This window comes from Papaver somniferum, chromosome 9 (genome assembly GCF_003573695.1).
Source record: "Papaver somniferum cultivar HN1 chromosome 9, ASM357369v1, whole genome shotgun sequence".
In the NCBI taxonomy this organism is placed as follows: Eukaryota; Viridiplantae; Streptophyta; class Magnoliopsida; order Ranunculales; family Papaveraceae; genus Papaver; species Papaver somniferum.
The window spans coordinates 37318868-37341074 of NC_039366.1; the positions used below are offsets into that span (position 1 = coordinate 37318868).

Genomic DNA, 22207 nt, shown 5'->3' on the forward strand with positions numbered 1-22207 from the left:
GACAAGACAGTAAGCCAATAAGCAGCAGCATTCTCATGTGATGGATTTACTAATTTTCAGTCAGTAGTGTAAGTTTAGTTTTACCAATTCGGCGTTTTGGTCCTTTTTGTAGCTATTAACAAACTGGTTCTGCGATCGATATTCATAAAGTCCTGCTTTCAACGATGCTGATGCCTACTCAAAAAAAACAACCCAAATTAAACCCACCTTCAAAATCTAATTGGAAAAAACAAATTAAAAGCAGAATTCCAAAATTACTTAAAAAATTACCCAAAATTCTTCATCAAGTTCGGCTTCTCTAACCACATACTCTCCATTATCTGACAAAACCAATGCACCACAATGTTCTTGAATTATCGGTTCTTCTTCTTCTTCATTGTCAGATGAAAATTCTTCGTTGTCTCTAGGCGATACAAACAGTACTGGACGAAATTTCCTATATCATATAAACAATTAAACAACTAAGAACACAGGACAATCTACAGCCAAGATTCATCAAGAACCCAAAGAATGAATTCTGAATAAAATGAAGATAATGAACTCACTTTGTTGCAGGAGAAACAAGAACAGATTTACTAGCAGAATGCAAGAACTTGGGATTGAATTCCCTGTATGAAATGAACAAAACCCAACTAAGAATTCATGAAAAAATAAAAACCCAGAGATTAAGAATAGAAGATGATGAAACTCACATTGTTGCAGGAGAAACAAGAACAGATTTTGTAGAACAATGCAAGAACTTGGGATTGAATTCCCTGTATGTATCAAATTAACAAAACCCAACTAAGAATTCATGAAAGAAGAAGAACGGAAAGGAGTGAACTCTATCAGCTGAATCAGAAAAATGAACGGAAAGGGATTAGTTTACATCAACTAAATCTTATGCCTCTCTGCTAGTGTGGTAATACTTGGAAACGTACTAAGGGAAATTTCAAGGCACGGTGACTACCTTGGTGATGTTTAGGATGCTTCAAGTTTTTCACACCCTTCGTATCAGTAAAAGGCTCCTCACTGTTGTCCAGTTGCTGTTAAAACAGCGCACCACCAATTATTAGAAGTGAAAAATACTATAATCCCCTACTATACGGGTTCAATATATAGAAGCCCCATAAAATGGATCCTTCAATATCAACTCCATACTTTAAGAAAATGCTATTACTAGGCCCAAAATATCAAATTTTCTTCAGATCTGGCCCATATTTAATTATTACGAATTTTAATAATGACACTACTACCCTTTACTATATATACCAGTGGAATCTCAGTAGATATCTTCATTTATCTATTCTTTTTCTCTCTCTTCTCCTTTCATTTTCTCTTTCAGCTCCGGCGAAAAACCCTAGAAAACTTCTTCCTCGTCTCCAAATTTCTGCGATCTTCATTTTTTCATCAATTTCATCTCCGTAATCTCATATTTCGAATATTCATCCATTTATCATCATCTTAAGCTTAGATTTGTTATCCAAAACCCATAAAAATTCAGTGAAAATTTCTGTGAAAATAACTCATAATGCGATTTCTACTATTCTTAGAGGTGATTCAAACTTAAAACCTCTGGTTCGAGTATTTAGATAGAAAATCTGCTGGTAAATCACAAGATCGTCTTCGATTACTTGTTTTTGACTCGGTTTCGACTCAATATGATGTGTTAGTAACTCAGTTGAATGAGAAAGTGTTCAATGGAGATATTCGTAGAGGATCTGTGGTTCCATCGATTGACTACATATGTAATATTATTCGGAAAGTAAGTTTTCTCTGAATTTCGATCTAATTTTAGGCTTGATTTCAATTTTTTGGTGTTACGAATCTTTGAAATGATTCTCAGTTCAGATTATTCGTAGGTGTTATCGTGTTTATCATCTAAGAATCTGATAGATTTTATGGTGTGTTTATCATCATAGTTTATCTGAAAGAGTATTTTGTGAAATCTAGGGTTCGTTTGATGAACAATTCGATTGTAAAATCCTGAGACTATAAAAAGGAGAAACAACGAGGGAATTGAAATGAATAGACATGGGAGAAATTGGAACCCTAAATCCCCAAATTAGACAGAAATCAATCAACTGCACCAACACATGTTCATGATTCCACGCTCTCAGATTTTTACTTCTTTATGGATTATCCCCTCTACTGTAACTTTAAGTAGTTTCGAAACAATTCAATTCATATATGAAGCTAACTCTCTGTATGCTAAAACTAAAATTTATATCTGAATTTGGTGTTTATCTTTTCGCTAAGACTTTTATTTTAATTGTGTTGTTCGTAGGCCGATTAATGCATCCCGTTGTGTCTTTGGACTTGGTATAATTTTCTCGGAGATGTTTCATTCTGTGACGAGATGATGGCTGAGGCTGTCGTTCTGAGTTGTATTGATTTTGAGTATTTTTAAAATTGAATGATTGCTCACTAGATATCTTGAATTCTATCTTATTCAATGTTAATAAGGATTCATTTATGTTCACAGTTCAGTATTTGTTTATGATACAGGTGTTTTCGTTCATAGGTGAGATTCATTTGACAGTAGTAAGCAAACAATAGGTTATTTTCTATAGGGTGCTCTTTAAAGCTAAGTTAGGCTGTTGACATGAGACGAGGTTATAATCAATTGAAGCAATAATATGTCGTTATTCATTTCTCATAGAGTCTGCATTTTGTTTGTTGAAATTTAGGATTTTGAACATAATGATTGACAAGGTTTGTTAAAATTTATAGTCTGCATTTGGTTGGTTTTTTGTTTACGTATAAGGAAACTAGCTTGGAGAAGGTCATGGTTGATCCAAATGTGATTTAGGGTTTTTTGTCAAAATTGATGTAATATAATTTGCACCCTTTTCATTGATCATAAAAGTATTCATCAACTTAAGTTCATTCATTCACTTGCCTTTATTTTTCTACTGATTTTATGAAGTTTAAACTACATGGCAATCTAATGAACTGTGCAGGATTTTTCAAGCTTGCGAATGATAAGATGAACTCATCCAATGATTTGATAAAGCAGATCTAGTCTTGGTCAGGAGATAGTGTCACACGATCACACCTTCCCACAGTGTGAATGCTCTAATGGACTGCATCTTTACACGGTATTTTGGTCTGCCTTATCTCCTGATCATCAACAATCTACAATTCAAAAACATCAAGATTAATTTCTTGCTTGGATTGACCATAATAACATCACTATGTTTCAACAACTCATCATGTGGTATACCTAGAAGTGTAGTTGCATTATAAATCTTGCAAGAACTCAAGATGCATAAATCCATCCATAACATAAAATTTCATGGTGATCTCACATCATAAACTGATGCAGATACATTGGAATAATAATTCAGGATGATACCGGGATATGTTGCAGCAAAAGCTACAAGCTCCAAAGCCAGGAGGTTGGATCAGGTCTGACAAGCTGGTGGCAAGATAAAAGATGGACAAGGTGTATGTTGAAACTGGCAGGGGATACGCCAGATACGCCAAGGACTAGAAAGGTTTTTGGAGGACAATTGACTGGGCAGGCATGTTTTTTTCATTCTTCTTTCTTTCTTTTGCTGGTCATAATTTTTATGTTCAGTTTAACCTCTTTTGATTGATACTGGGTAAAATTATCTCTAGCTATTTTTAGTACAATCTCTGCTTGATCTTTAAATCCATATATGATTAATTTGCAATAGGACTTGATCTAAGTAGAAGCACTTCCATTTTTCGATTGTCAGGAATTATGTCCTGCTCAAATTTATAACTATAATTTGTGTGTATACTGCTCCAATATCTACTGACGGTAGCTGATACAAATGCTGCAATGATTGATTTGCAGAGCGCTGGGTCCAAGATGACAAAAGAGATATTCCTCCCCATGTCCAGAGTAAAAACTTTGCTCCATCATAACTTTTTTGAGTGACGGCAAATGGATCTTTTTGGGTGTGCTCTGGCTCAAATTGATGTGCTCTTTATGCGCCACTTCGACACAATTATCATAGGTTTGCTTATATTCTTTTCCTAATCCTCACTATGTGTATACGTCAAAACTAATTCTTTCTTGTTATAGCTTAAGTTTATTTTTGAATTAGGTTTTCAGCTGGTATGTGTGGCTTCAGGATTTATGATAAATCTGTGCTTCCTTGTTCTGCAGACTTGGCCTGTCCAATACCCGTCGCATCAAAACTTGCCACTGATGCACCTCTTCTAACTGGGCAGGTGACGACTTGAATCATTTTTTGCAGAGTCCCGCTCAATGACTCAGGTCATGACTGGTCTACATGAAGCGAGTTCCTAATGCTTGAGAGGTACTTGTATCGTTCCTGGGAGAATTTGGTGTGTAGGTTTATACAAAATACTAAAATAGTGATAAAATGTTAAATTGTTAGTTCCCTTGCGTAATATGTATCTGTAACTCCTAGTTACACATTTGTATGTGCATGTGTAACTCCAAATTACACAAGTGAAATGCATGTATAACTCCTAGTTACACATGCATATTCATGGAACTATTAGTTACACATGAATATGACTTCTGAGTAATTTAATGTGTTTCAAACTACTCATACATATGAATGAAACAACAAATAACATGCCATATATGCATTTAAGTATGTGTATCTTCTGATTACATTTCTTTAGATGATTCTGCTCCGAAGCTCTACATTTCAAAAGGTAAATAATATAGATCTGCTTACTTTGCGTTTTATTTCTGCAATTGATGTGCTTATTGACTGTCTAGTGAAGGTCAGTAACTATCCGAGTAAACAGATTGGGAAGAAGTCAAGTACTGGTGTTGTTAACCGAGAAAACAGTGGAGACACCAATGGTTTGCATAGGTCTTGTGTTGCTATAGACATGGCTCAATGGCTGGGTACGCGTGGTATTCTGCAATGTCTTTTGAAGTTAAACAATGAGCTCACTGTCAAGATTTGACAGTTCAACGGATTATCAATGAGCTCACAATTAAGGTACGTCCTTACTCTAAAGAGTTGAAATTGTTGTGACAATTCCATTTAATCTTTTATCTTCTAGATTATGTTCTCATGCACTTACTGATATTTCTGATACCCCGCATCATAAATTTATCATGATTTAAAATCATCAATAATCAGCATTACTTGTTTCAAAGAGTAAAGTTTTTAGATATACAACCATTTTCAAAATGTGTATGATTCCCTAATTTCACACCAAGTTTCTTGTGATTCCAGGTATATGAAACCCATGGCTGTTTAGCTCTAGAAGCTGGGGACTTGCCAGAGTTTGATCAGGTTGGCTACTGATTTTTTGTAAGTTATCTGACCTTTTCTGGATGTGTAACTATTAGTTACACATGATAATTAGATGTGTATCTTCTGTATACACAAGATAAATGGATGTGTAGCTACTAGTTACACATGCTAATTAGATGCGTAACTTATAGATACAGGTTCTAATTGAATTACTAGTTAGTTAGATGTGTAACTACTAGTTTCTGAAGTTGTCATCTAGTAATTTCCCCGCATTTCTTATTTGATATGTAAGTTCATGGTTGCTCACTGATTGATTATGCCTCTCGATAATGAATTCTTAAGATTCCATTTTGTGGGTCTAAATGGTCATGTTCTTCGGACGGAGTAATGAGCTTTTCAGCCTTTTCAGTCTTTCATTTTACCGCAACCATCATTTGCTTCAGGTAAATTTTCCTTTAATTACCTTCCAATGTTTTCCATATAAACTATAGATGAAAATAGCATTGAATGTCAGTTCGTCGGTATCTTTAATCTTGATTTCATTCGGTGCTACCACCATATAATGTTGCTAAGAATTTCAGGAGATAAATTGGCCATTACATTTTGCTTGTATTTTTCTTCATGTACATAGGTGTCAGCTATTCTACCAAGCCCACAATGGAATATGCATACCCTTAGTTACTCTAGTTTGATACATGTGTAACTTTCAGTTACACAATTGAGATGCATGTATAACCGAAAGTTACACTAATAAGATGCATGTGTAACCAAAAGTTACACTAGTAAGTACGTTTTACGTCGGACATTACAGAAACTTGTAGAGGTTTACACTATTTTGATTGACATTACATGACCTTCTCATGGATCGTCTCTCACGTGGCACCTGCGAATGATTATTGCGCTTGATACTACTGCAAGGTTAGTCCAGCATGCCTTAATCTATATTTTGTTTCTTATTCTTCGTTTTCCCGGAAATGTTGAACCTTTAACTCGTAGCTTTACTGCAGAAATCAGTGGTTGAACATTATAACGAACATTATAACACTTGGTAATCATGCTTATGTTCTTGCCTTAATTTATTGAATTCCAATATGAATGTGTAACTCCTAGTCACACTAGTCAGTTAACGTTGTATGTCTAACTGTTAGTTAAACTAGTCAGATGTATGTGAAATTGAATATGTTCTTCATTTAATCTTATAAATACTGATTGCTTGTTGTTATATTTCAGGTTTCCGATTACTTCATAAAAGCTAATTGATTATTTGTGGTGTTGGTCTCGATGGAATTGGAGTTGATGCTAAATACAAAAGTCAGATGCATGTGTAAATCTCAATTACACTAGATAGATGCATGTGTAACTCTCAATTACACTAGACAGAAGCGTGTGTAACTTCTAGTTACACATGCTAAGAAATTATTGTAAATGAATATTAAAGTAATGCATGTATTTTTTGTATGCGTTCTTTGATGTCTATTTTTTCTTATGTGTAACTTTGCATTACACATGGCATAAGGATGTGTAACTTCGGTATACACATGCCATATGCATGTGTAACTTCTGTTTACACATTCACACTGTACTTTAATAATTTTGGGCATAAATTTAATAATTTTGGGTTTAAATTTAAATTTTATTTAATTTAGGGCTTGACAACATGTAAAAGTGCATGTATGTCTTTTAATAACTCGGGACCTAGATTTAAACTTCTTTTAATTAAGGGCCTCATATTATGGGTTACCCATGGATCGGGCCTTAGCCTAATTTTCCCTTATTAGAACTGAAATTGTCTCAAAACCCATAATCTGAAATTTGACCACAAGGACATTTAAATGACCACTACTGAATTCTTTCACTTCATTTCCAAATGTCTGATTAGAGTTTCATGGACAAAATTCCCAAAAAGTAAACAAGGAGTTTGTGGCAAATCTGTAATTAAGAACAACTGTATCAGAAACCACGTGCCAAGAAGAAACCCCACCATGGCTTGCAATTCCCAAACATTTTTTCATGTGACAGATTTGTCCCTTATCTATATAAAATGATTTAATTATTTAGGATTAAAAATAAAACTATGGGATGAAAATTTTTGGGCATTTGGTCATATCATCGTACCATAATTAATGAAATAACCAGCTTGATGATTGTAACTGCTGGTGGAGAACTGCTTCTTAATCATGGTTACATTTCCAAACCTTCACCAAACAACAATTAAAAAACGATCCGTGAGTTATAATCCTAAAGGAGTCACTATCTATCCACAAAAAACCCGCCAAAACAAAAATAACACAAAAATATCCTCCAAAAAAGATTGGTTTCATCATAAAATTTGACGAAACCAATTTTAAAATTTGGGGTTTTTATATCAAATTTTTAAAATTTTGGGATTTTTATATAATTTAGTTTACAATAGAATTTTAATGAATCTCAACATTTGAGTAGGGTTTTTGTACCACAAGTTTGGTCATTTTGGATTTTTACGACTAGTTTTGATCAAAAAATAATCAAAAATCAGAAAAGTGTGGTTGTAGCGTATTAAGCTAGCGGCGCACGTTAGAAACAAGACTGTAATGACATGCGCATTTCTTGAAGAATAAGAAGCAGAAGAAGACGAATACTGACATAGCTAGATTCTTAGGGAGTACAGCTGAAATTGGAACTGATTTAATCCTCCATGCTTCATTCATCTGAACCAAAAAATTTCAAACCAAGAAGCTAAAAATAATTCAGATGATTTTAATTTGAATTAAAAAAAAGTTAATAAATACAAGAAAAGAAAAATGAAAAAAAAAGAAGAGGTGATTGCCTTTTTTACCAGTGAAGGAGAGACAGCATCTATAAGAAAAAATAATTCAGAGTATCAGTATAAAATCAAAATTGAAGTTTCAGTTCATAGAATCATTACTCTGTAACATCGATGAAACTAAGATATCAGATTCGTGAATGGTTACCAGATGGAAACTTCATTTTCCGGTCATAGACATTTACTACACCTGCAATTTTTAAAACCCTTTTCTTTTTTAGAGATAGAACGAAAGACAGATTGAGAATTGATATCATCTAGAGAGAAACATGAAATATATGAACCAGAAGAGATGTTTACCCCTTAATGTTCCAGAGATCTTCAGAGCCAGTGGAGCAGATGGTTTCAAATCCTCACTGCATGCAACAATTTCACATAAACAAATCGAAAGACCAGACGATGAAATAAACATGTATTTGAACAAAGAAATAGAAGATTCATACCAAGTTCTGACGAGATTGACATTACTAAGTTTCCTTGAGTTAGTGTTATGATCATGTTGAGTGGCCGCCATCCTTCAAACAGAAAACAAAAAACATACACAGTCAATCGAAATCTTGATATAAACAAAATCTTCTTCTATTATATTAATAAACAACTATCGACAGCATAAAATCACACAAATCCCGATTAAAAAACATCTCAGAATAATCACCCAAACTGTCCAAATAGAGCTCTCCTAGCGAGTGCTTGAGTTGATGAAAACATCTTCTCCTATTTTTCTGTATTCTCTCAAGTAAGCACCAGCAGTATGTAGATCATACGTATTAATTGATGAATGAGAGAAGAGGATGAAGGAAGAAACTCAGAATTTTTGTCTCCCAATAACTTCTCTCTCCACCCTTTCTTCTCACTGGATTTCTGATCTCTAGGGGTATATATAGTGCAGTAAGCAGATCATACGTGGTGTTATGTTATCAGTTTTCATTGGTGGGGATAATTAACACGGCAGTTTGATCAAACTTTTTCTTGATGGAGGAAGGTTGTGGTAAAAATCTAGCGGACCCCACCTACGGCACGTAAAGTGCTCTTTCCGACTTCACTAATTCTCCCGTTAAAACCTACCAAACTGTTTCCTGCAAAATGTTGGCATTAGCATTACAACTTTGCCCCTTTATAAATACCAGAATGACTCATTATATTGAAAAGCAAAAAAGAAAAGAGATGGCTATTTAGGTCATTTGCATCATATCATAGGGGCATAGGGATTGACAAATTGAGAACTAGCATCTTCTTTGTTTGCAGCTGACTCGGCATCTGGATCTGAGTCAACCTCTGACTCGGGCCGAGTCAGCAGTCAGACCGTTTGTTTTGCATTTTGAGTCAGATTTGACTCGACCTGTGACTCAGACATAACCTCTGACTCGGATCCATTTGAGTCAGATAACAAAATACCCCTGACTCACGAGACCAAACCACTGACTCACGTTTTTTGAGTCAGATGAGTCAGATCTGACTCAAAACAAACATATTGAGTCAGATCCAGATGAGTCAGGTGATTTCACTCAGATCCAGACGACTCAGATGAGTCAGGAGTAAACAAACATAGTATAGCTCTATGATCCTTCATCAGGACCGACGTACCGGATAGTTGTTGTTTAGCCATTCATGTTTCTCCAAAGTTTGATTAAAAGAAGGGTCCTCTTAACTTGTATACCCGTATACATGTTAAGGTGTATTAAATTAACATTTTTTTGCATTGGAAACAAGATTTGTTTGTTTTATTGTAATGAAAACAACAATTCTTTGCATTGAGAACATGATTTGTCGTTTTTAGTGCAAGAATTACCAATTTATATTAGAATAAGACAAAAAAACACAATTTCCAATACCATTAAATAATTATTTATTAAAGCTTAACATGTATACCGATATACAAGTTAACAAAACCCAAAAAGAAACTAGAAAAAGCGTTCTAGCATATGTCACCAGCTGCACATGTTCCGAAGTTGCTGAGATGCGCATTTATTGGCAGAAAAGGAGCAGAAGAATGAAGTTGACTGCTAACCGCTTCTCCAATGTTGCAACGTAGATCGGATCATGTGCTGCTTAAGGCACGATGATTAGATAGTGGCACCTTGCCGGACGGACGTCAAACAGAAAAGAAAAGGAAGAATGCGATAGCATTCAGGTATATATAGAACAACACAGTTTGACCAGTCATAACGAAGACCAAGAAAAAATCAGAAGTATATGGCTTGTAACACGATATTATCCTTGGGAGCACCTCGCTTTAGACATTCGTCTGACTAACATTGTTGGACAGAGACGATCTTCATTGACATTGTTCTTTGCGTGCGCATTTATTGAAAGACAAGGAGCAGCTAGCTTTCCTATTTGTGGAACCCCAAAGTGTAATTGTCACGGTGAATCAAGTTCAACTTTATTTGCACCAGTTCATACTTCATAGAAGAAGTAGAGACACAGTGAGGATACAACACTATTGATTCATTCTTGAAGTGGATGGGCAAAAGAAATATAGGTTCACAAGAAAAATTATGGGTTACGGAGGACAATTTTTTGTATTATTCGGAAAAAATTTGGTCATCTACGATATTTTGAGCCACCAAGAAAAATCCGAGTCACATGGCAAATAACGTGTACCTAATAGTGATGAGTTCAAGAATACAATATGAGTTATGTGCAAATCAGAATTTAGGTTACAGAGTAGATTTTGAACCATGAGACAAATTTTAAATATTGGTAATGTATTAATTTTCTATCACGATGTAAATTTTATAATTCGAATTTGGATCGTAAGTCAGACTTTATTCATGGTGATTTCTTAAATCACATGTAAATTCCAAACCAAGATATGAATTTTAATCCACAATGCAGATAATAATTCACCCAATAAATTTTAAACCACGAAATAAATTAAGGGTTTTGAGTCACCTTTTGTATTCCTAAATAAATATTAAGTCACCAGACGGATATATACCTTGTTTGTTTTTCCTGAATCGTCTGAATCTGACTCGTCTAGATCTGACTATATCGCCCGATTCATCTAGATTTGACCTTATACAGTTGTTTTAGAGTCAGATCTAACTCATTTTACTCAAAAATATGTGAGTCAATGACTTGATACCAAGAATCAAGGACATTTTATTTTCTGACTCAAATGAATTCAAATCAGGAGTTGGACCTGAGTCAGACTGCGAGTAAGAACAAATAGTCTGACATCTAGCCGAGTCAACAAAAAAACAAACGTTCTCAGTATCTTGTGGAAGATTTTAGGCCACGTAACACGATGGTAGCAAATGTTGGAACTACGAGTACTTTTGGGCTTGTCCCTCCCATATTGCTCTGCAAGCTTATCTAATTCTTACTTTATTAAGTTTAGTGGTAAAATTGAAAGAAAAGAACCGATTAGTATTATTGGTACTAAACAGACAATGAACAAGCTCCACGAACAAAATGAAAAATTAGGAAACTCTAAAACCTTTACTCTTAGATATGTATGTCCAAATAGAAAAAAAATCTAATGGAAGATCCAAAATAAGAAAAAATGAATACCAAAAGAGAAAAATAAAGTCATCCTAATATGAAGATTTAGATATAAATAAAATTAGTAAGGTGAGAGGCTTTTGCCTTGCTGATTGTACCAAAGAATAATTGGAAAAAAAAATAATTTTTTTTTCTTGACCTCACGACCAAAAAAATGACCAAAAATGTATAGATGGAAAATTACCCTCAGGATAGTAGAGCTTTTTTTCCTGGCATTTTTAGGGGCGACCCCGAAAGAATTAGGGGCGACACAAAAGGGCAAAATAGGTCATAACCGGGAGGTTAATTCACAATCGATAGATAACTTAAAATCCCGTTTTCTTTAATGGCCAAACTACCCTTTACACTCGGTAGATAACTTTACAATCGGAAGTTACCCTATAATCGGTAGTCAAGATAGTTCATATAACTACCGAATATAGAGTTGCCCCAAAATCAGATTTTGCGAAAATCCTCTTTTTTTTTTTTGAATTTTGGTTGAGCTTATAATCGGTAAGATAGGAAGAGTTATATGAAAAGTCGAACACAGCCGGGAGGGGCTACGCCCCCCGAACCCTCCAGAACCCTTGTATAGCATACCAACATTGTATTCATAACACGTCCATGCTGCCACCGAGCTTTTTCAACTACATTGGTCGAGCCTATAATCGGTAGTAAATGAAGGTATCCTGACTTCCAATTATACAATGGACCTGTTTACCGAAATCCTAGCATAATCAGTAGTCAAGATAGTTCATATAACTACCGAATATAGAGTTTCCCCAAAATGAGATTTTGCAAAAATTCTTTATTTTTCTAATTTGGTTAAGCTTATAATCGGTAGTCAAAATAGTTCATATAACTATCGAATATAGAGTTTCCCCAAAAATGAGATTTTGCAATTGGTAGATAAAAAAACTAACCTACCGATTATGAAGGGACATAAAAGTATTTTCAATCTATTTTGTCTTTTATGTCGTCCCTAATTCTTTTGGGGTCGCCCCTAAAAATGCTAGGCCTTTTTATATATATATATATATATATATATAACAAAATAACATTTTATTAGATATTGACAGGCTCAATATGGCTGCCTAAGAAAGTTTGTAAACAACTTGAAACATTGCGAGAACCTCAGTAGAAGCTTTCTTCTCTCTACTAGTGAGTAAATGATACAAAACAAAGTGATTCAGGCCCTCACATATCTTTCAGTTCAACTTTGTACAAGAATAAAATTATCTAGCTAGTAAGACTTATTTTAACAAGTATATATAAATGGAAAGAATCAATATAAAAAGAAAAAAAATCATCAGGGTTAGCCCAGTTGGTCATGAGCCTGACTCTCAAGAAGGAGGTCAGAAGATCGAGTCTCAGCTCACGAGTTTGAAGATGACATAAAATGCTCATGTTATGTAAAATTTAGTTTAAATTTTTAATGTGATGTATCTTCTTTCCTATTAAAAAAAGTATATATAAAAAAAAAATGCACGTGTGCAGTAAATAATAGAGATAAAAGTGCTTGATAAAAAATGGAAAAACTAAAGAATTATTGATCAGGTACAAGAGACAGTTATAATACGATGTCGTATCACGAACCATGACCAACAGTTATAACCATGAAGTTCTACTGAATAATGAGTGTTCTTATAGCGCGTTTCTGAACTTCTAGAAGTTGCTTCTGAGAAGTTGAAAAGTTATAAAGTTAGTTTCGCAACTACCTGACTTATAAGTTGAAAAGGAAATAAGTAAGTTAGGCAAAATTACAATTCAAAAGTCAAAATATCATTTTATTTTATTTTAGTAAATAATTGTTATATTTAATGATTCTAACTTGCAATTCCTTATGCCAGCTTGTTGGACGAAGAGAATGTTGCATTTGGTATAGTGATTCAAGCGATGGACACAGTACTTGCAAAATTATCATTTTTGCATCTGCCTATGAAAAAATACTAATTATGAATCAAAAAGAAATACACTAGCTTGGAAAAAAAAAGCATATATAAGCCATAAATCTTTCCAGGGTCTTTGATCGCTGTTAGAAAACTTATACAAAATTTTCACATTAGTAAACGGTAATATTAGGACATACCAGTGCGGATACTCTCTCGATAAGAATCAATTTCGCATCGTCTTCTTTGAGATTCACTATCAAATAAATTGGCATAAGTTATAGTTTCAAAAGGATCACTTGGCCCTTCACCGGGTATAATCATGTCGTCAACTCCATACACTATGAATAAATCGTTTTCCATAGTGTGCCTTCTAATAAAGTTATGTATCGCACATGATGCTATAACAATGTTTTGTTGCTTACACAAGCTATAAGTCGACATCATTCAAAATAGGAAACCGAATTTTTAGTACTCCAAAACATCTTTCAAAGATTCATGCTATACTAGCAAAAACATTAATGGAAGCCCCAGCGAAAATATGTAAAATCTCTAAATTTCAATCTCTACATCTACTAATAAAGAGAAACTGAAAAAATGAGAAAGATCATATCTTGGCATACATCAACAACTAACATAAGTTTTAAGATGATCAGATCTACATAAATCAAGCAATACCCATTCAAAAAAATCAAAAGACGGAATAAATCAAGCAACAAATCAAAGTTATAAGACTTCAAATGCTTCTATAATCAGAAGAAAAAAACCCATAATACAAACCTATAAAGAACAAGAATTTCATCGATTTTTTTTTTTTATAGATTTACCTTTGAATGATATCAGTTTCTTTCCATCTTCCTAATCACTACCAGTCTAAGAGATGAAAGAGGAGATATTTTTTTCTAGGAAAATGAAGAAGTTCTGGTGAGAAAGAGTGTATAAAAAGAAAGAAAGAAAAGTAAAATAAATATGGTATTAGACTTAGTCTTATGGGCTATATTGGAGGTGCTAGATTAACACTTAAGTGTTGCAATTCAAAAAAAAAAATGTGGCAAAAGAGTTAACACTAGTTCTCTCTCCTACAAGTTGCTAGCATGTGAACTAGCATGCTAGATAGTTACGCTGAATGATTCAACGCTTGAAAAACTACCTTTTCGCGGAATGGTTCAGCGCTGAGAAATTTATTTTTGATCTGACGGCTGTGATTTAAAGCGCTGAACCATTCAGCGCTGGGCTGACGTGCACTGCTAATGTAGCTGCTAGATTAACACTCACGTAAGACTTAGGAGGTAGTCTTGACTGCTAATCTAGGTGCTAGACTAGCACCCCATAAGACTAAGTCTTACCGAGGAGAAGTTGTAACTTCTACAACTTCTGGGAGAAGTCGGAAGTCAGATTTTTTGGCTCCGACTAAAAGTTACTTTTCTACTTATAAAAGTTGTTTTATAATGTGACTTCCAACCAGACTTTCTGCTTTTTGACTTAAACAAGTCAAGAAGTAGCTTCTTTATGTGTTGCCAAACAAGCTATTAGCTCTTTTAACTTTCCAACTTCCGACTCTTTCTAGACTTGAATTAACCGAGGCAGAGGCAGAGGCAAAAGCTAGTCACCTTCAATTCATGGCTCCTAAGTCATAATCTGGGGAAAGCAAATTTAGATCTAACGGTGATGTGGTGCTTGGCTGCTTGCATAGATAAGCGGCCAATAATTTCTCAGGGAAAACCTATTTTGATTCAAGTTCAACTGTGGTGTTGATCTGAGTTTCAGTAATGATTTGAGAAATTAAGAGAGAAAAAGAGAGAAAGAGAGCCAGAGAGAAGAACAAGTATAAACCAGAGAGATTGAGAGTAGTTTGACTGTAATGGCATCATCTTCTCCTTCTCTGCTTAGGGATTTAGTAGAAATGAAATGAAATCAGTTTAAGAAAAACTAGTTATTGTGGGAGCAAATCATGAAATTGATCCTTGTACTCCCTCCATCATCATCTTATACTCCTACTTCTTAAGAGGAGGATGCATGTTTATTCGAATACTTGAAAGAGTTGTTCATAAATCTCAATCCATCATCATCACCAGATTCACCACCATTGCTTATTGCTACTCCTCAAGGTTTGAGTTTGTTTCTTCTTTAAAGTGTTTTTGAGTAATTATTAAATTTTGTGTGTGTAAATGTTGTTTGGATGATAATACCCCCTTTACACTGTTCTTGTGGATGCTCAATTTTACATTTTAATTCACTGGTGTTGCTTAATTCTTACTTAGTAATTAGTAATATCTCACCGATACACAGCCTTTTCATCCTTCACCATATTGTCACCTTGCAGAGACCAAGTATTGCAAATGATTTTATTGGCCTTATAGAATGGGGATGATATGGACTCTCCTTCCCTCTCTTTATCTATTGTTGGTGGATGTACTAGGTGTGTCAATTTGTATTAATGTTTATCAATTTTTGAATGTGGATCTAAACCCTACATACTTGGTCTTCTATATGTTTGTGTGCGCACAGATGCGATAGAGGATCAAAAGGCTGCATGAGAACCTAGTGAAAACCACTGGTGATGGTCAGAAGCAGCAACAACTCCTGCAAAAAGAAGAGGGAAAGAGGAGGCATGCAAGTACTACTTATGTGTTGGGGGAAGGAGGAGCAGAGCCAACAGAGAAAAGGAAGATGTTGGTAATCCCAACAGACTAACTCTGATTTTGGTAATCATCAAACTCAAAACTTTCTATTAGTAGTGTACCTGTATTAATTTGACTTCTGGCTACTTACAAGTCAGATTGGGCAGGTGTCTCGTTCAATAAAATTGAGCCTGGTAGCGTATCAACTGTGCGTCCGCTGATTGTGCATTGAATATAAGTCGTCGTACTGAAGACCTTGTATCTTTTGCTTTTCATGGATATCATGAGGCCAACAAAGAAAAAGGCATGAGACCTCCAATTATCGATTATGCCGCATGAGCAGGATTGTGCTGATGTCTATTTTTTTTTGAAGCAGCGGATTTGTTGAAATGTATTACCAGCGTTCATTCAGTGGATCAAAGGCCTAAACTAGAAATGGAAATATGCATGTTTTGTAGGAACTAGTTGACACACCGCCGAGATCCACCTATTCTGTATCTGGATACTAGTTGTGACAGAGATATGGAGAACATTTACGATTCGGAAGTTTATATATAAGTTCAGAATCTGGTTAAGACATTCGATAAGAACAATGGCGTAGGACTCAAAAACCCCCCATGGACATGAATCCGATGGAGGTGTTTACCTATGAGATAACCTGGATGGTGGTTGCCAAGGTGAGGCTTCTCTTCTTTTTGTCCTGGTCTTTGTTTTCGTATTTGAGTCATGCATGTATCCTTTACTCAATAAGTTTTTCTCCCTTTTTTCCCCATTCTGCTGAATACGTTTTGGTTTACCTTGTACTTCACCTACAGCATGTGCTGCATAAGAAAATGAGGCCATGGATTTCAAATTTGCAAGAAACTCAACAGATGAAGAGCCAGATGACCTTGTTTCTCAAATTCTTGGTCTATGAAAAACCATGGTTCTGAATTATCAATTAATAAAAAGATTATGTCCTTCCAATTGGTCAGCGAGGTTGAATCTGAAAGATTATTCGAGAACATATGGGCTATGCTTGTCTATGAGATCAAGAAGCTCGAGGAAGGTACGTCCTTGGATCCAATACACACCCATTAATTATCTTTTATCTCTTTATCTAAGGGCATTCTTATATATTCCCATCCTTTTGGTTTACTACAGTCGATGGGGAAAAGCCTTTGGGGGTTGAGATTTTTAATGACACACCTAAAACCAAAAAGGAGGTGCTCTCGCTTGACATAAACTGGGCTGTGTTCGACCAGGTGAGACGCATTCCTTTACTTGTTTTCAGTAAATTTTGTTTCACTAGCTCTTTGCATGGATCCTGTTAGTGTCTATTAGTCGTGGAGGACGCTATGGAGGACGCTCTCAAACTTGTAAAAATATTTGGGACAGGTAAAATTGACCATGTCATTTGTCTGATGTTTTGTTGTTCATTCACATCAATGTCGTTTTGCCTATTTGGAGAGAACTGTGGTCTAGAAGGGGTTTCTTCATTTCTTCTATTTGCATCTTACTTGAATCTGTTATCTGTTTCTAAAGCATTCGTTTTATTATTTTTTGAAACTGGATCTGCAGCATTTCCTATATCCATATCTGGTGCTAATCCAAACACTGAGTTGTTGAGCATGGAAGGCATGCCCACAGACAACAACTTGCATCAGGCAGATTCAGTCTGGAACGGAGAGGAGAGCAGCAATCGTGTTGGAGGTGTGATTAAAAGGAATAGGTACTATAGTTATCCAGTGGTTGACTTTGAGACGCTTCGTGAAACAAACTGGTTAGGAAGTGTGATTCCGTGGAATATAGAGAAGTTGCCTTCTTAAGAGGTTGATTGGGCTGTGTCCGACAAGGTGAGTCTCTTTCCCAGAAGTTGTTCCTTCACCACATGCACTTTCTCTGTTTAGTTTCATATGAGCCATAATGGAACATGATTAGCACTTTGTTTTTTCTTTTTCCTTGTCTGCATCCATTCCTGTAGTTAAGTGCAAATTTCTCCATTTCTTTCTGTTGTCTAGTATATGTAATACTTGAAAGTATCTGATGACATTTTACGTAGCTGGCTTCTGGTCAGTGTCTTCTTTTGATTTCATTCTTTTGATTTCGGTACAATAGTTTCTCCCTTGGGTTCGATTAGTCCCTAACTTCTGTCCTTCTGACCAAGTTCTGTTGAATTTCATTATGTTTCGGCCATAAAGTTGATTTCAATGCTTCAGCTTCAACTTAAGTTGTGCAACTCTGATCTAATGTGCTTAAACCTGATTTTCGATTTATATTTTGCAATTCATTGGGTTTGTAGATGGAGTGATTGTACAACTTCTGCTAAAATTGTACATTGAAAAGTGGTACATGCTCAACAACTGTTCTTTACTAAACCTATCTAAAATTATACAGTAGATAGGTTTTCTTCTTCTCTGATTATTTAATCATATCCTCTCTTTGATCTCATCTGCACTTTCTTTCGTTGTATGCTGGGTATTTCGTTTGGCCCAAGTGTTTTTTAATGGAACTATTTCCTTCTAAATTGACTGCATTTGATTAAACATGTAATTAGCTTAAACTTTAATACTATAATTAAACAGATTTGACTCGTAACCATTAGAATTGATCTGTGATAGTCAGCTTGCATCATCAATGCGTTGGGTAGTTATGTTCATTACTGGATATTGTACCTTATGTTCTTGATCTTCTAGACTTCAATATGTGTCGCAAGACTAGAATATACTATGCTTTTAGATCTCCACAGTATGAAAGCGAAGGCTTGAATTTCACTTCTCACCACGACGCCACCTTCTAAACATACTAGCTACTGCTAATAATTGGGTAGCATTATTGTAAACTTGGAACCCCTTCCGGATGATTGGTCGAGTTTAATATCTGCTTTAGTTTTCATACTGTAATGTTCGCAGTTTAAATTATAAATAAATAATCTATAGTTAGAGCTAAAACAATACATAAACAATGATGGTGTATAAGCAAGCATAATCTTCTTTGCAGAACTTCAGCACCAATCTCTCATAAAGAAACAAAGGTTACAGATGGAAAACATCATATTACATATAATTTGATTGATTCTTTTTAAACTATGGCTGATTTTGAATGAAATACATTCTTATCCTCTCCTGACAGGAGCCAATCACCTTGAAGAAGCTTTCTTAAGTCGATGCTATCATGGATTGTGTGCTTGTACTTTGTTGTGAAAATCTGAAATGTATGGTTTGTGTTAGTATTTTGCAGTGGGAATCAGTCAAGAGTTATGGTGTTATATTGAAACATTGTGTACTCTCATTTGGTATCTTATTTGTGTAACTGAATTGATTGCCTACAGGGAGTATAAAATATCAAGCTGGTGATTTTGAAAGGAAGTGGCACAGCATTTTCTATTGGCGGTGGTTTTGCGCTTTTGGCTGATGTCTATCATCTAATTTTACGCCTTCAGTTTATGCCTCCGGAAAAGCCAGATTGACAGACTGTGCTTGACACCAAGAACTGGTAGAGGTAGTTAAATAGTGAAGTTGTTACAGTCTGTGCTTGACACCAAGAAAGCTGGGATAGCATCTGGTAGTATAGTACAGAAGCTACAATCGGTTTTTTGTCTACACTCACTGCATTTTTTATCAAAGATTCATCATCATCCTATTCTTTTGCTCCGTAGCTTTTTTCCTCAAATTTTTGCTGTAATCTAACTGTATGCTCTGTAGCCTTGCGAACTATGAAGACAATATTAGTGTGTTGCAGAATTCTCTGAGTTGCAATTCAGATTCTTGCTAATTTGCATAGACTTACTTGCAGTCATCCAACTATTATATGGTCCATCGAATCTAATTTTCCAATCTGTTTCTTTTTGATGGCTGTTATTAATCTGTTAGTATTCGGCCAAATTGCCGAACATATGTTCATTCTTTTGTTTTTTCTCCAAATTTAATGTACCTGATTCTACCTTATTATGGCATTCCTATACAAAGTCTGATGCAGACTTGATATCTAGCCAACATATGACATCCTTACACTAGTAGGCAGTTCATATTAGACTGCAGCTGTGAAATGAGTGAACTCGAACAGCCAAGGGTTAATCAGTTTTCAGGCTAACAAAGAATCAATCCGAGATTGCTATTATGAGAGGAAATTAAAGTATATCCTTTGATCATTTTATCCATGCGATGCTAATTGTAATCTAACTAGGCAAGCAGCACGACAAGTTAATGCCAACATCACTCGCATTGGGTTCATCTGAATTGTCATTCCCCAGCGAAGATAATGTTTATACAGATGGAGCGAGCAGTTCCCGGATCCGCGTCCGATAAGTTAAAATCTAAAACCCAAACTAATGGATAATATCGTAGTGGGCTTGCAGCTGGATCCAAGCCCACTACCATAATGCTCAAATTTCCAATTTACAGATCTCATTTTATCTTTCAGTCGCTCCCCTAAATCAAAACCCCAGCAAACCCTAATCTCATTTTTATTCTTCCTAAAATCAAAATCTTTTGAGTATTGGGTAGACGTAGTAAGGTAGTGATGGGTTGAAGATGGTGGAGTATTGGTATTGGTTTTGGTTTTGTATGGGATTCTGGCGGAGGAATCATCATCACATCACTCAAGTACACACAAGACAGCATAATGACATTTCTTACCAAAACTAAGTATTCTTCTTGTTTTTGTTCTCTTTCGAGTGATTTGTATCTCATACCAATTCAATGTATTAGTGTTAGGAATTTAATGAGGTAACCTCTCCATGTTTTCAGGACGATGGAAGTGGTTTCTAAATTGATAATGCAAGAACCCTATGAAAAGGCAATCTGCCAGATATCCAAAATGGCACAAAGATTCTTCATCACCATTGCTTATTGCTACTCCTCAAGGTTTAAGTTTGTCTCTTCCTTCTTCTTTCAAGTTTTTGGTTCTTATCGAATTTTGTGTGTATAGATGTTTTTATAATCATAGTACTCCTTTATACTGTTCTTGTGGATGCTCAATTTTACATTTTAATTCAGCAGTGTTGCTTAATTTTTACCATAATTTTACTTATTCACAACCCTTTCATCCTCTGCATATATCCTTCACCATGTTGGCACCTAGCAGAGACCAAGTACTGCAAATGATTGTATTGACCTTATAGAATGAGGATGATATGGACCCTTCCTCCCTCTCTTTATTAACTTTTCATGGTATGTACTAGTTGTGTCAATTTGTATTGTTTATCAATTTTTTGAATGTGGATCTAAACCCTATTTTCTTGTTCTCCTATATGTGGCGCGCACACAGATGCGATAGAGGATCAAAAGGGTGCATGAGAACATGACTGGTGAAATTGAAACCACTGGTGATGGTCAGAAGAGGATAAGAGGATAAGAGGAGGCATACAAGTAGGAGAAGAGCCAACAGAGAAAAGATGTTGCCGCAATAGATTTGATGCCGTCCAACACCAATCCCAACAGACTAACTCTGATTTTGGTAATCATCAAACTCAAAACTTTCTTATGGTAGTGTACCCGTATTAATTTGACTTCCGGCTACTTACAAATCAGATTGGACAGGTGTCTTGTTCAATAAAATTGAGCCTGGTGGTGTATCAACTGTGCGTCCGCTGATTCTACATTGAATATATGTCGTTGTACTAGAGACCTCGTATCTTTTGCTTTTCATGGAGATCGTGAGGCCAACAAAGAGAAAAACACGAGACCTCCAAAATATGCATGTTTTGTAGGAACTAGTTGACTCACCACCAAGATCCACCTATTCAGTATTTGGATACTAGTTGTGATAGATATATGGACATTCCATAAGAACACGGCGGTAGGACTCAAAACCCCATGGACATGATGCCGATGCCGATGGAGGCGTTGACCTATGAGATAAACTGGACGGTGGTTGCCAAGGTGAGGCTTCTCTTATTTTTGTCGTGGTATTTCGTATTCGAGTCATGCATGTATCCTTTACTCAATAAGTTTTGCTCCCTTTTTTCCCCATTCTGTTGAATACGGGTTGGTTTACCTTGTACTTCACCTATAGCATGTGCTGCATAAGAAAATAAGGCCATATCAAATTTGCAAGAAACTCAACAGATGAAGAGCCAGATGACCTTGTTTCTCAAATTCTTGGTCTGTGAAAAACCATGGTTCTGCATTATCAATTAATAAAAAGATTATATCCTTCCAATTGGTCAGCGCGGTTCAATCTGAAAGATCATTAGGGAACATGTGGGCTATGCTTGTCTATGAGATCAAG

The 22207-nt window shown here is 35.4% G+C and overlaps 2 long non-coding RNA genes across 4 annotated transcripts; both read left to right on the top strand.

The window, feature by feature from the left end:
• Positions 1-15028: 15028 nt before the first annotated feature.
• Positions 15029-19771, top strand: LOC113314419. Of its 3 annotated transcripts, XR_003342395.1 has the most exons (8): positions 15029-15484; positions 15885-16081; positions 16165-16674; positions 16813-17045; positions 17141-17374; positions 17558-17832; positions 19109-19190; positions 19308-19692. It is a non-coding gene; the product is annotated as an uncharacterized LOC113314419 (long non-coding RNA). The 3 variants fall into 3 exon arrangements; XR_003342393.1 differs by lacking the exon at positions 19109-19190 and having other exon boundaries at positions 19308-19771; XR_003342394.1 differs by lacking the exon at positions 19109-19190 and having other exon boundaries at positions 17141-17241; positions 19308-19771.
• A 640-nt stretch (positions 19772-20411) lies between these two features.
• LOC113309050 lies at positions 20412-21996 on the top strand. Its single transcript, XR_003340295.1, has 4 exons — positions 20412-20622; positions 20725-20841; positions 21245-21433; positions 21517-21996. It is a non-coding gene; the product is annotated as an uncharacterized LOC113309050 (long non-coding RNA).
• Positions 21997-22207: the final 211 nt, after the last annotated feature.